The sequence below is a fragment of the Mustela lutreola genome, chromosome 7 (genome assembly GCF_030435805.1).
Source record: "Mustela lutreola isolate mMusLut2 chromosome 7, mMusLut2.pri, whole genome shotgun sequence".
Lineage (NCBI taxonomy): Eukaryota > Metazoa > Chordata > Mammalia > Carnivora > Mustelidae > Mustela > Mustela lutreola.
Window position 1 is genome coordinate 87,357,692 of NC_081296.1, and position 11,475 is coordinate 87,369,166.

The following is an 11,475-nucleotide window of genomic DNA, read 5'->3' on the forward strand; positions in this document are numbered from 1 at the left end:
GGGTTGTTAACTATTATCAAATAATACATCTGGGCCCAACTGGAAAAGAGCACTTCTGGTTCTTTCCATTCAGGCAGATTTGTTGAATGAACACTCCCCATTCTCAACTATTTTAAAAATGGCATCTAGTTTAATGACCAGGACAATCCTGTGAGGTTGGTAGGAAACACAATGGTGTTCTACCTTACACTAAGGCCCATGGAAGCCAAAGGTGTAGTTCTAGGTCTCAGCGGTAGCCACTAAGACAGTGTGAAGCATAAACTCCCTGTAGAAGCTTTTTTGAAAGATATTAGTGCTAGTTCCCACTTCAAGAAATCCCTTCACAATAGGCCTTATTATAATAAGGGTGGAGAAAGAAAGAAACAGAAGGACTCTTTGATCTAGTTCATTTACTTGGAAGAATGAATCTATCCTGTGACATCTTCCTAACGTTTGAGAATCTGGGGCACTCGTTATATTTGGAAATACTGGCCCAAGTGTTTTCATATAACCACGCTCAACCAACAGAGTTAATAAACCAAAACATACTGTGTTGCATTCATTGCACCGAAACAAAAAGCTGCCTTTTCAACATGACGGATAGCTGCAATGAAATGTTTTCTGAATAAATATTTTTGGTTTGCTAAGTCACACAGTCAGCTTTCATATTATGCATCAAAACAATCTTTTCCAAGTTAAAAAAAATCATAGCCATTTTTGTAAATATAAATAAAAGGCTAAGCCAACATGAAACTGAGTATCTCTCAAGGGTAGACTTGAGCAAAGGTTGTCTCTGACAATTGATTCTAAATGTTATAATTAATAAAGGTAATGTCTATGATGTAACTGAAATTTCTTAAATAATAATTAACTCTAGATCATTCAGCATTTGATTATTCAGGTTGCAAGATAATGGGAAAGGGCCAAGAAAACCAATGTTAAATAACTAACCAACTCCATCAATAGTTCTGAGTAAAAATGCAGGAAGAGAAGAAGAAGCAGTTGGTGGAGAGAAGAAACTGGCAGGACTAGGGACCGAACATTTAAATTCACTTATTCTGCATTAGTTTGCCTGGGAGATAATTTCAATGTAGCGGAAACTGACTCACAAAGAAATTAAGTGACTTGTCCAAGACCACAAATAAAAGTAGAAGACAAGATTTGGATCCAGATATCTAAAGATTCCAAAACTCGGGTCACCTGGGTGGCTCAGTGGGTTAAAGCCTCTGCCTTCAGCTCAGGTCATGGTCTCAGGGTCCTGGGATGGAGCCCCGAGTCGGGCTCTCTGCTCAGCAGGGAGCCTGCTTCCTCCCTCTCTCTCTCTGCCTGCTTCTCTGCCTACTTGTGATCTTTCTGTAAAATGAATAAATAAAATCTTTTTAAAAATAAATAAATAAATAAAGATTCCAAAACTCAAGTGTTTTTGAGTGCATGGCCTTCATGTACCCACCTCTCCCTCCCTCCTCAGTCACCTACTCAGCTTCAATTACTCCAAAAGGACCAGTTATTTCCTCCACCACAACAACTAACCTGCTGTTTTTTTTGCTTAGGAAACTCTTGTTCCCACTCTACCTTGCTGGTGCTTTCTCATGTTTCAGTTCTCAGCATAAAGAATCACTTCCTCAGTAGATGGTAACCTGATCTGGAATGTGATCCCCTGGCATATGTCTTCATAGCACTCGACTCTTTTCCATTTCGCCCATCATGTGTTGTAATTACACATCCATGGGCTTCAGCAGGACAGCAATCACAACTGTTTGCTCTTTACCCTCTACCCAGGAGCCAGAACAGTGCCCAACATACAGAATGTAGTCCATAAATATTGCTGAGTGAATGATAAAGTGAAACAGGGCAACTGTCTGAAATTATCCTATCTAAGGTGCCCCCAATTCTAGTCTATCCAATACCGTTAAGTTAGCCAAGAGCATTTATGGTGGTAGGAAACTTCTTCTTTAGGCTATTACTGGTGCACCAAAACAGGATAAAGTAATAAACTCACTTTATCAAAAACGCACTAACCGGGGCGCCTGGGTGGCTCAGTGAGTTAAAGCCTCTGCTTTCAGCTCAGGTCATGATCCCAGGGTCCTGGGATGGAGCCCCACATCGGGCTCTCTGCTCAGCAGGGAGCCTGCTTCCTCCTCTTTCTGCCTGCCTCTCTGCCTACTTGTGATCTCTGTCTGTCAAATAAATAAATAAAATCTTTAAAAAACACACACACACAAAACACACTAACCAAAATACACAGGGGAAAACCTTGGAAACCGTATGGCCCTAAAGGCCCTCACCCTACTGAGAAATCAGCACTGTCCTGGGATTGACAGTCCCTCCCTTGACCAAGAACCCGTGGTTTTTCCACAGGCATCATAGCATGTCCGTTCTGGGTGACCACCAGGCAGTGTGATTAAACTACACGTCTAGTCTCATTACCAACTCTTCAATATGAATTCCTGAAAACACATTCAGGCTTACTCTTCTTGGGTTTTATACTTAAAAGCACAGCCTGGCCCTCTACTGATGTTCCTATATTTATTCTGGGCTTCATTAACAACAAAATTGGCTTAGGAAACCTCCCGTGGATGAAAAGGTAATGCATTCTAATTAAATAAGGATTGAAGAGCCAATCAAAGTACCTTAGTTTTCATTCAGTTCAGTTACTGCCTAATGCACTTGGAGGCCAAATAATGTTACCCCCCACACACACACTTAATTATCTTAACGTTCCCATCTATAAAATCATAATCATCAATCTGACAGATTTATAGCTAGTCTGAGGGCTTGTAAGGTTCTCAGAGACATCAGGGTAACTGACCCTTGCCCTAATTCTGCAGCTCTGCGACCAGAAAGTCCAAGACCAGACTGTGCTGGCCTAAAGAGAATAAATACATTAAAAGCTGTGGTGCTTGCTTCAGCTGCACATCTACTAAAAATGGAATACTTTCGAGATTCGCATGACCCCTGTGCAAGGATGACATGCAAATTTGCAGGATGTTTCATATTTTTAATAATGGAAAGAAAAAATAAAGGTGTGTTGATACTTATTTTACATGAGTCTCTATGGTCATTTTGTGTATTAGCAAGTTATCTGATCATAAAGATCCAGCTGAGCTTGGCGCTGGGCGGGGGGGGGGGGGGGGGGGGGTGGGGGCGTTGTTCTACCTACTCCTCAGTGACACTTCCTACAAGTCCCAGTAGGCTCCTCACTCATTCAGACTTAAACCCATACAATGATATTGAAGCCCTCTCTGGAAGACCCAGAGGTTTACACACTGTGCCTGTCATTGGAGAACATTGTTTTTACTGTGTAACACCTTCTTCTACCTGCACTGATGAGATAAATACCCCTCGACTTATTTCCTAGGTACTCTCTGTGTCCGGCCTCTCTATTTCAGTCAGCTCCTTATAGTTGAGTTGATACCTCGTCAACATGGTGGTAACATGGGTTCACATATGCTTTGGAAATACAGAAAGTATTTCACAAATATGAGTGATTACTGCCAACTGTCTAAAAGTTGAATTTTGTTTATTTCTTTTAAGATTTGATTTATTTATCTGACAGACGGAGTTCACAAGTAGGCAGAGAGGCAGGCGGGGTGGGGGGGAAGCAGGCTCCCTGCTGAGCAGAGAGCCCAACACGGGGCTCAATCCCAGGACCCTGAGATCACGACCTGAGCCGAAAGCAGAGGCTTTAACCCACTAAGCCACCCAGGCACCCCTAAAAGCTGAATTTTTATCTTTAATATCTTTCCTATAATAAAATGGTATTTGCAATAGGCTCAAATTCAGACTCTATGGTTGCTTATAGGTTTTGGGTCTTTAGAGAAGTCACAATCTCTCAGAACCTGAGTACCTTTGACTGAAAAGTGGACATTCAATTATAATATTATCTATCTCATAAGGTTGCCATGAGGGCAAAAGATATGGGGAGTACACAGTGCTGTGCTCTACACTGAAGGTGCTTGTATTTGAATGTGAAATCAGTAACCCAAAATGTGAGAGAAGTAAATGAATGTAAAAGTTCTGGATCAGAATCTGCTATGTTGAAAATAACGGAAAATTGAACCCAAACTGCTTTTAATAGCAATGGGAATTAATTGGCACCTGGACCTTAAAATCCACAGGAAATGTAAACCCCAGGCTCTGTGCACGTAGGATCTGGCTAGACCTCTCTACAGCTCTACGGACTCTGCCTGGCTCCATATGTTGCCTCTCCCTCACGTTGGCGTCTCCCCACCGTTGCAAGATGCAAAACACACTTTCCCTTTTACCTCCTCAGAAGAAAGAACATGGGGTGCCTGGGTGGCTCAGTGGGTTAAGCCGCTGCCTTCAGCTCAGGTCATGATCTCAGGGTCCTGGGATCGAGTCCCACATCAGGCTCTGCTCAGCGGGGAGCCTGCTTCCTCCTCTCTCTGCCTGCCTCTCTGCCTACTTGGGATCTCTCTCTGTCAAATAAATAAATAAAATCTTTAAAAAAAAAAAAAAAAAGAAGAAGAAGAAGAAGAAGAAAGAACATGATGTCTCACAACTAACAAGAGTCCCAGCTCCAGAGAACCTTGAACTAGCCAGTGTGGACAAATGACTGTCATTCACTGGTAAGTAAAACTGTGGAGACTCAGTAGACAGGTGTTATACATGAGGGAAGGTGATATGAATGTCACACAGACAACCACAATGTTCATTGTAGTAACACAGTAAATGCTTAGTGGGTGACAATACATTCGAAAGTTGTTGTTGTTTTAAGGAAATGAAATGTCTATGAAGAAACATTGAATTCTGACGTTTCTTAGGATCCTCATGAGTCAGATGGCAAGGAGTAAGAGTAGGGTAGGATCTGGCAAGATTTCTGCACAACAGAAATCCCAAGGTATAAACTTGCTCGGGAGGAAGTCTATTGGCTCCTAGGGGCACCCAGAGCTGAGCACCACTGGCTTCAAGTCTGCTCTGAAGCCCCAGAGATAAGAATCATGGCACTGTCCTTCCCTCCAACTCCTACAGATCTGAAATCAACTGGAGAAGGAGGAAAAAAAACTTTCCAATGATGGGGAAGTTTGTGGGGTTTTTAAAAGATTTATCTATTTACTTGAGAGAGAGCTGGGGAAGGACAGAGGGAGAGAGAAAATCCTCAGGCAGACTCCTTGCTGAGTGTGGAGTCCGATGCAGGATTCAATCCCAGGCCTCAAGATCATGACCCAAGTGGAAACCAAGAGTCAGACACTGAACCCACCAAGCCATCCAGGTGCCCTTGCTGGGAAAGTTTAAAAGGATGAAAGTTCCTCCTCTTACTCTTCCATGGGAAATCCACAAACACTCCCACCTACCCCTAGAAAGGCAACAACACCAACACAATTGCCACCTCTGCTTGGAAAAAGAGTAAAAGCCCCAGGACAAACCTCTTACTGTGATTTCCCTTTTGCCTAAATAAAGCATTTGATTGGGTCTTGGGCTCATTTGATTGTAAGGAACTGAAATCCATTCAAAGTACTTAAGCAAAAAGGGAATTTATTGGATGAGTACCAAGTATGTCCCAGAAAGCAAGTACAACCGGCCTCAAAAGGGAATAAGGGCCCCTGGCTGGCTCAGTTGGTAGAACGTGTGCCTCTTGATCTCAGGGTTGTAGATTTGAGCCCCATGATGGGTGTAAAAATTGCTTAAGAATAAGAATTTTTTTTAAAGGGCAGGAGATGAATTCACTTGACTGGGAAGTAAATGCCCATTTGCTTTACTCTTCTCTCTGACATGACCAACCCACTGGGCTTAACTTGCCCATGGGTCAGGCTTGGCCTTATATGTTCCTTACTCAGGAGTCACTGCTACAATGCTAAGTAGTCCCTATAAACCAGTTTCAAATTTCTGGGAGAAAGAGCCCACAGTTGCATGTAGGTTCAGGTATCTGTCCTTGGTCATCTAGTAACATCTGTTGCATGCCACGACAGGTACTATCCATCAGCTGAGAGTGAGGGGAGTGAGCAGAAAGCTCAAAATGACCTATATGCACATGTTGGACATGTCACTCCTTTTGTCTTCTAGTAAAGTACAGTCAGTGTTATATGATTTCACAAAAACATCAGCAACAAGTAGAGGAGCAGAGACTAAGTCTAGATAACTAATCTCTCAGGTTGGCCCCATTCTATCTTTGTATGTACTCTTTATACAGCATAATTTCTTAGTGCTGTATTTTCCCCACCTGCCAAATAAAGATATTCATACTTGTCCTTATAACTCATAGGATTATAGAGAGAATAATAAATAATTGATGTGAAAATACTTTAAAACATTAAAATAATATTATTTATACTCTGCACACTATAAAGCATCTCTTTTGAACCCTAACTCAAACCCCCCCCTTTCTAAGGAAATACAAGTTCAAGGATTGTTCGTCAAATCAGCCATTTTGCATTAAACCCCCCAGGTAGAAACACATCTTATGTCTTTCCCATAACTGTGTGGTTCAGTCTTTTATAGTTACACGGTTATACCGCATACATACTGGACAGATGTGCAGGAGAGCAGAAGAGATTACAGAAAGGCAGAAAAATAAAAGCAGAAGCAAAAAATAATAAAGTAAAAACAATAAAGAAACCTCACCCCCCAAAAAACAAAAATAAATATGATAATAACAGTCTGCAGTGATACTGTTCCTTGTCCACACACACACACACACAAAAAAAAAAAAAAAAAAGAATGGAAATAGGTTGCAAATGAGGAATTTAGGTTCAATCTGAGAGGAATTCCTGGGAATGAGGGCTGCTAAGCAATCCCTATGAACAAAAGTATGGGGTTACTCCTTCCCCAGAAGATGATGCATTCTTTTGACCAGAGGATTCTGTTGCATTCACCTTTGTTTTCCCAGCAGCCAGCCTGTGCCTGCCACTGTAGGCGCTCAGTCCATATTGTTGAGGACCTGGATGTTCAGAGATAGAGAAGGAGCTATTCTTGTCCCTTCTCTGAGTGTAAACCTCATTTTGATCTTGATTCAGCGACTAATCCATTTCTAAATAAAATTAATAAGATAACTGGGTGCCTGGGTGGCTCAGTGGGTTAAGCCGCTGCCTTCGGCTCAGGTCATGATCTCAGGGTCCTGGGATTGAGTCCCGCATCGGGCTCTCTGTTCAGCAGGGAGCCTGCTCCCCTCCCTCTCTCTCTCTGCCAGCCTCTCTACCTACCTGTGATCTCTCTCTGTCAAATGAATAAATAAAATCTTAAAAAAAAAAAATTAATAAGATAACTGAAGCAATGTACACCCAAAGTGGCTATGATTGTAAGGAATTAATACTTTTTTAGGTATGACAATCCTAATGTGGTTATATTTGAAAAGGGAATCCTTAGAGAAAGATCTTTAAAGATTAAACATTATAATATTTGGGACTCCTTCAAAAGAATCAAGAGTAAAGGCATAAAAGAAACAAAAATGGCCATAAATTGATCATTGTTCAAGCTAGGTAATAGATAAAAAAGTGTTCCCTACAATACTGTGTCTACTTTTTGCACATGTTTGAAATTTTCCATAGTACCTTTTTAAAAAAGGAAAGAAATGTAAAACACAACTCATGGACACAAGGCATAATCTGAATTAGCTTTGGTCACATAGCAGATTTTATTACAATTATAACACTGTTGATCTTAAATAGTTCAATCTAAAAACAGCTAAAACTTGTGTTATTCTTCTACCAACCATTAAAATGATTCCCAGTACCAATTAAATTTCAAATTAATTGTGGCTTTTCAGGGTAATATAAAGCTCAGCAAATCTCATAGCTATGTTTGTCATACTTGGTGCAGCATTCCTATTGAAGATATTCTTTAGTGTAAAATGTTGGCTAAGCAATTTAAATAAATTTTATTTTAACATTTCTAAAGATATTGGCCAAATCTTCAATCATGCTTTCTGCTTCCAAAGATTGAAGAAATTGTCAAATAAAAGCATTTCTATATGTTCTTTACAACTGCTGTGGTTGAAGATAATGGCCTTTACATATGTTCCAAATCAGCATTCTTTTTATAACTCAGTTCCAGAAAAAAAAATTATTTTCTGAATAGGATAAATCCTTTTAACCATTTAATAAATAGTGTGTGTGTGTGTGTGTGTGTGTGTATACATATATATATATATATAAATGTTTTTGTCTCACTTTCCAGGAAACTCAAAGCTAAATTCAAGTATTCTCTGCTTTTTTATGCATCCCCCTTTCCTTTTATGTGGTTTAAATATTTTTTATATTTATGAGTCACTTATTATAAAACTGTATCCTTTAGAATTAGTAATAACTTAAGTCATTGGTGCATATTTCATTTACATTTTAGCACCTTTCAAATTAATATGCATCTTACAATCAATATAAACCAGTTCTTTTCTTATTTAAAATGATATTAATAATGATGAATCATATTTTATTGCAGCTCAGATTTGCAAAATATTAAAATGTCTTCAACAATTATTCTGTAACATGAAAATACTATCACAGCAGAGCAGTAAAAACTAGGGATGGAATTAAGTCTTATTAAATACTTCAATCCATATATGCTAAATTTCAGGGAGCTCTCATGCCTGACTTTTTAAAATTAATGTGTAATAAGGAAGAAGAAGATGGCAGCAAAGTAGGACCCTAGACTCACCTTATCCCATGAATACAACTAGATAACTATTAAATAATCATAAATACCCCAGAAATTGACCTGAAGACTGGCAGAACAAACTCCACAACTAAAGGTAGAGAAGAGGACACATCAAAGAAGGTGGGAAGTGCAGAAACATGATTTGGGAGAGAAGTAGATCCCGGCAGCTGCTGTGGAGAGGGAGCTGTGGTTGCGAAGAGGGTTGAGAAACAGAGTAGCAAACAGGGGAGTGCATGGGGAAGATGACTCCCCACAGCAACTGGCTTAGAAAGCAAGGGAAGCTGAATTTCAGGGCTTCTTGCAACCAACAGAGCTTAAAGCCTGGAGTTCTAAAGGTCAGTGGGCTCCACTCTGGGAGAGACCGGAGGCATTGGGGCTGCTCTTGGAGAGAAAGGGAGGCAAACAGCTTGCAGACTACAGCGTGAAAATAGCAATATGAGGAGCGCCTGGGGCACACAGAGGAGAGGTAATTTGCTCTTCTTGAGTCAAGTCCCAGAGAGGCAGTATTCACAAAGTGACCATTCTGGGAACAAAGGTATAGGAAAGAAACAGTGAGGTATCCTTCACCTATCCCTCAGCATAAGCATAGGGCCACCTGTGGGGAAAAGTTCAGTACCGACACTCACTTACACCAAGCCCTGCCCCCTGTGCTGTGCTGGAACTTTCCCTCCCAGTCATGTTTGCCTCAGTCCCGGTGCACCAGACCTCTTCCCCCAGAAGACCAGCACAAAACCCTGCTCACACTATGTCTCCCAATAGGGGAGTTTTGCAGTCTCAGTTCTGGCAGTGGTGACAAGTGTCATTTCACAAGCAGACCAGAGCACACCTACTTAAAATGCACCACATTCAGAGACAAAACACTGCCCCCAAAAGGCAAAGAGAATTTCTTCAGATGACTGGCCTAAAGGATAAAGCAGCCAGACACAAAGCAGAGTGCATGCAGCACACATTGGAGACACTCCAGGAAGCATCAGGCCCTGGGGACTAGGGGACACTATACTGTAGGAGGCTACAGGACCTCTTCTTCATAAATCCTTTACCCTCAATAACAAGATATGTAGCTGACTTTCCTAAAACACTGAAACAGGCACAGAGACTTAGACAAAATAAGAAGACAGAGGAATTTGTCCCAAATGAAAGAAAAAGGCAAGGCCACAGTCAAAGATCTAAGTGAAACAGATATAAGTAACATGGCTAATGGAGAATTTAAATAATGATCCTAAGACTCAAGAATAGAGTGGAGGGCATCAGTCAGACTATTGGCACAGAGATAAAGAATACAGAGCAGAGATAAAGGACTCAATAAATGAAATGAGAAACACTCTTGAGGGAATGAACTGCAGACTGGAAGAGCAAAGTAATGAATTAATGACCTAGAAGACAGAGTAATGGAAAGAGAGAAAAAAGAATTATGCAACATGAGAATAGACTTAGGGAACTCAGTGACTACATACATACATAAACACTCCAACTGTAATAACATTCATATTATAGGAGTCCCAGAAGAAGAGGAGTGAGAAAAAAGGTCAGAGAATTTATCTGAAGAGACAATAGCTGAAAACTTCCCTCATCTGGGGAAGGAAACACATATCCAAATGCAGGAGGCAGAGAAAATCCCCATGAAAACCAACAAAAGCAGAGCCACACCAAGACATATTGTAATTAAAATAGCAAAATTTGGTGACAAAAAATATACATACCTTAAAAGTAGCAAGAAAAAAAGAAGACAGTTACATACAAAGGAAACCCCATAAGACTATCAGCAGATTTTCCAGCAGAAACTTTCTAAGCCAGAAAGGAATGCCATGATACATTTGAAGGGCTGAAGAGAAAAATTTGCCACCAAGAATACTCTATCCAGCAAGACTATCATTCAGAATAGAAGGAAAGATCAAGAGCCCAGACAAATAAACACTAAAAAGGGTTCATCATCACTAAATCAGCCCTGCAAGAAATATTAGACAGGACACTTTGAGTGGAAAAGAAAGACCAAAAATGACAATGTAAAGGTAGGAAACACAAAAGCAGTAAAAATGATTATTTCTGTAAAAAATTAATCAAGGAACTCACAAAATAAAAGGATTTAAATATGACCTAAAACATGGGGAGAGGTAAACAATGGGTTTAAATTTAAACAATCATCAGCTTAATATATACTCTTATATGCAGAAGATATTATACACAAATCAAAAACTGCCATGATGAAAGAATAAAGAGAAAGAAATCCAAATATATCACTAAGGAAAACCAGAACACCATGAAAGAGAAAAAGACAAGAAAGGAACAGAGAAGGACTACAAAAACAACCACAAAACAAGTGACAAAATGGTAATGAATACATATCTATCAGTAATTATACTGAATGTAAATGGACTAAAGACTCCAATCAAAAGGCAGGTGACAGAATAAATAAAAAACCAAGGCACACCTATATGCTGCCTACAAGAGATTCATTTCAGACTTAAAGACACATGCAGATCAAAAGTGAGGGGACAGAGAAATATTTATCATGCAAATGGATGTCAAAAGAAAGTAGGAATAATGATAGTTATATCAGACAAAATAGAATTTAGCAAAAAGACTATAACAAGAAACAAAGAAGGGCACCATATCATAATAAAGGGGAAAAGCCAACAAGAAGATATAACAATTATTAATATTTGTCACTCAGTGTGGGAGCACCAAAATACATAAAACAGTTAACTCAAAGGAACTAATCAATAATAATATAGTAATAGTAAGATATTTTAATAACCCCCTCACATACATCAACAGACAGATAATCTAAACAAAAAATCAGCAAGGAAGCAATGACTTTGAATGACAAACTGGATCAGATGAATTTAAAAGATATATTCAGAACATTCCATGCTAAAATAGCAGAAT

General features: G+C 39.8%; 1 non-coding gene across 1 annotated transcript; it reads left to right on the plus strand.

Moving 5' to 3' along the window:
* Window positions 1-2,875: 2,875 nt before the first annotated feature.
* On the plus strand, window positions 2,876-2,979 carry LOC131837442 (U6 spliceosomal RNA). The gene has a single exon (XR_009356050.1). It is a non-coding gene; the product is annotated as a U6 spliceosomal RNA (small nuclear RNA).
* Window positions 2,980-11,475: the final 8,496 nt, after the last annotated feature.